The sequence below is a fragment of the Pteropus alecto genome, unplaced genomic scaffold, assembly GCF_000325575.1.
Source record: "Pteropus alecto unplaced genomic scaffold, ASM32557v1 scaffold7, whole genome shotgun sequence".
NCBI lineage: Eukaryota > Metazoa > Chordata > Mammalia > Chiroptera > Pteropodidae > Pteropus > Pteropus alecto.
In genome coordinates, this window is record NW_006494614.1 from 19,200,592 (window position 1) to 19,204,213 (window position 3,622).

The 3,622-nt window shown below is 35.8% G+C and overlaps 1 pseudogene; it reads right to left on the reverse strand.

The window, feature by feature from the left end:
- Positions 1 to 2,507: 2,507 nt before the first annotated feature.
- Positions 2,508 to 2,626, reverse strand: LOC112474709 (annotated as a pseudogene).
- Between the last annotated feature and the right edge of the window lie 996 nt (positions 2,627 to 3,622).

The window sequence follows — 3,622 nt, forward strand, 5'->3', positions numbered from 1 at the left end:
TTCGCGGCGCCGGCTCGGCCTAGACGAGTTTCGTCCAAAACCCCGACCGCCGAGGGCCCCTCCATGGGAGACCTGGTGTGTGAGCGCTCCCAACCAAGCCTTGCCGGTGATGAGTTTGGGTTCTGTGGCACCACAATCGCCCATGAAATGTTAAAAGTTCATTTCTTTGAGGAGGCCTTAGAATTTTAGCCGTAGCCAGCTGAAGAGAAGAGGTGAGGTAGTACAATCACAAGTTTAGAAAATGATGTGTGGTCTCCATTCATTTTTAAAGAAGTTTTCAAGATAATTTATCGGGGGGGAGATTCTACATTACGCTTTGGATGACAGTGTAAAAAAAGAAGAAAGCCCTGTCATTTATGTGCCTGACACCTCAAAAACCATACCCTACCTTACAAGTCAGGCCTGTAATTCCAAGTGACTATATCATGTTCATTTTCTTTTTTCTCATTTTTTAACATTATAAAAATAAAACATGTTCATTGATGAAAATTTGGAAAATACAGAAAAAGAAGGTTATGAATAGTCCTACCGCCGAAACTGAACTTCAGATATGTCGTCCTCTAATCGAACATTTTTCTTAAATCTCTCACTATAACTCTAAAAAAATAAAAATAATAAAACCTATGCTATATATCAGAATTCAACAGAATTAAAATGGTGCAGAAAAATATGACTAAGTGCAATCTTTGGGGGAAATGAACTAGTTTAATTGTCCCGTTAAAGTATAAGTAGAAAAGTTTTAAAACTTGTTTTAAAATCTTCTAAAATGAACTAATAATCTTTCCTAATTTGGTAAGAGTAATGTAATGAGTACAATTTATTCTAATTTGTTATTTTTGTTGCATGAGGATATTGAATGATACAGTTGTAATGCTCTATGACATAGTCTGTGCTGATGATAGTATAATACTGAGGCCTGTAGAAAATAAGCAGATGTGGCTCGCTGGACTCATTTGTACAGACTCCAAAGTGTAGTTTCAAAAAATAATCTCTGATTTTAAAATACATACATGCTGGCTTTGAAAATGGAGGAAGGTGCCAGAAGTCAAGGAATTTGGGTGACCTCTGGAAGCTAGAAAAGGCAAGGAAACTGATTCTCCCTATAGCTTTCAGAAAGCAAATTGATTTAGCCCAATGAGAAAGATGTTGGGCCTCTGACCTTTCCAGAACTGTAACATAATAAGTTTTTGTTAAATTGCTAAGTTAATTTGTTACAGCAGCCATAGAAAACTGATACACATGGATTGGGAAATAAAGTGGAATTATATAAAAGATGTCTTTTAAGCAATGTAAATTAGTATCTTTCAGACAAAGTCCATTGTTTTTTTTTTAAACGTTATTAATTTCACCTAATCACTATGGAACACCATAATTCCAATTTTAAAAGAAGTTTACATGGATTAAACCAATGGTTCTCAAACTTTAGCATGCATCAAAATCACCCGGAAAGCCTTGTTAAACCCCACTCCCAGAGTTTCTGATTCAGTGAGTCTGGAGTGGGTCTGAGAATTTGCATTTTTAACAAGTTCCGAGGTGATCCAAATGCTGCTGATCAGGCGACCACACTGAAAACCACTAGATCAAGCAACCTCTGAATTCCTTTCCAGTTCAATTATTCTTATTCTATGAGTTTGCAATTACAAGTGGAATTATTATTTTCCATATGCAAGTATAAGATTAAAGATGTTTTCAGAAACCACTGTTCTTTCATATGAATATAATCAACAAAGAATTGATAGTCTCATACATTCCTTCAAGCAGGATTCAGGGCCTAGAAAACTTCAGATTTAGGTATACTTAATACATATACAAATATATATTTAGTGTATTTACAAATACTCAGTAGCCTCTCTATACATACATTTTTGTAGCTCAGAGATATTACTGAGACTGTCTTTGAATTTTAGAAATATGGCTAATTGTAAAACCAATTCTCTGAGTTATACATTCAGTTTTTATTAAAAGTCTAGCATGTCTTTTTTGTTTAAATTTAGCAAATTCCATTCAAATGTCAGCTACCTTTTTGTCATATTAAACACAGTTTCATTCTGGCATAAAAGATAAAAATAAGGGAGAAAAGTTAACTATTTTAGATTTTAATGGATGAGTAATTACAGTGGATATAAAAGCTACTTTATTTTTTCTAATTATTCCATTAAAGAAAATTAGAAAAAAGGAAAAGAACAAAACAGTCCTGCCACTCAAAATTCTAACCCTAATGCTATATCTTCTCCTATGTCTTTTTACTCACTTAATGTGGTCACCCACTCCCTAGGTTGAACTCTGGACCTATTTTTCTTGCAAATTCAGTAATTCAAACCTCCCATCTCCACCCACAACAACGACCATATAATTTCATTGTGATCTCTAAACTTTGACTCCTCTATTTTCTGTCTTATCTTTCCTCTTCTCTCTACCTAGTTTAGATTCCATGGTACATTATTTCATTTATTCTTTCTTGAATGTATGTTCAACTACCTTATCTTTTTTATTAGTATTGGTATTTATACCTACAGCACTTGGTCTTCCTAGGTGGTCTCCCATCCAAGTACTAACCAGGCCTGACCCTGCTTAGCTTCCAAGATCAGATGGGATCAGGCTTGTTCAGGGTGGCATGACCGTAGACCATGGACCGTGGCTCCACTGGGACGCGAACCCAGGACCTTCTGCGTGTAAAGCGGAAGTGCTAACTGCTACACTATGGAACCACGTCCTATCTTATCTTTCTACCCTTTCTCTGTTCTCTCCTAAAACCCTCAACCTGAATAAATGCTGTTACCCACCTTCCCTATTGGGACGTAGGAGAATGAGACTCCCTGAAGAAAGTCACCCAAGAGAGAATTTGATTTGGTGCCACTATAACGTCATGACTGCCACCTCAGAGGAAACTTCTGTGTTACTGGCCTTTCTACAAGGTTCTCAAATCAGCATGTTCTCCAGCTGCCCACTACAACTATATTGAACTTCTCCAACCCTTCCCCTGTCACTCTCAGCAGAATTCCTTGCTTCCTACTTCAAAGATAAATACAAACCACAAGATAAGCATTCCCTTTGTTTACCTACCCAAACTACCTGAATCTGTAGGAACCCATTCTAATTTTTATTCTCTACTGTTAAAATAGAGTTCCTCATTCTTTAAATCAATCCCCTCATGTATTGTATGAGTTCCATACCCTAGTGCCTTCTCAAAATCTCCACTCTCCCCAATCAATTGGAATTCGCATTTTTTTTGCAGCAGAAAGTGCTGATTCTACTCTTTATAATTTTTAGGATGTTTTCCAGTTCCAATGACTTATTTTAGCCACCGTCACTTCTCAGACATACTACTGTAATTCCTTATTCTCTCTATCCCTCTAATTCATTTCTCACACAAAGGTCTTTTTTAAATAATCTTTAAAAAAAATAATAATAATCTTTAAAAAAATACAGATCAGATCAAAGCAGTTTTTTTTTTTTTTTTTATTTAGCAGTTCCTTTTAAAAAACAGATTTCCTGTTGCTTTTAGGAAAAGAATCCTAAATCCTTAATCGATCTACAAGGCCCTCCCTACCTACTTCATTAGCCTCATCTTGCATCATTTTCATCTTAATTAAGCTCCAACAACTTTGTACTACTTTCAGTT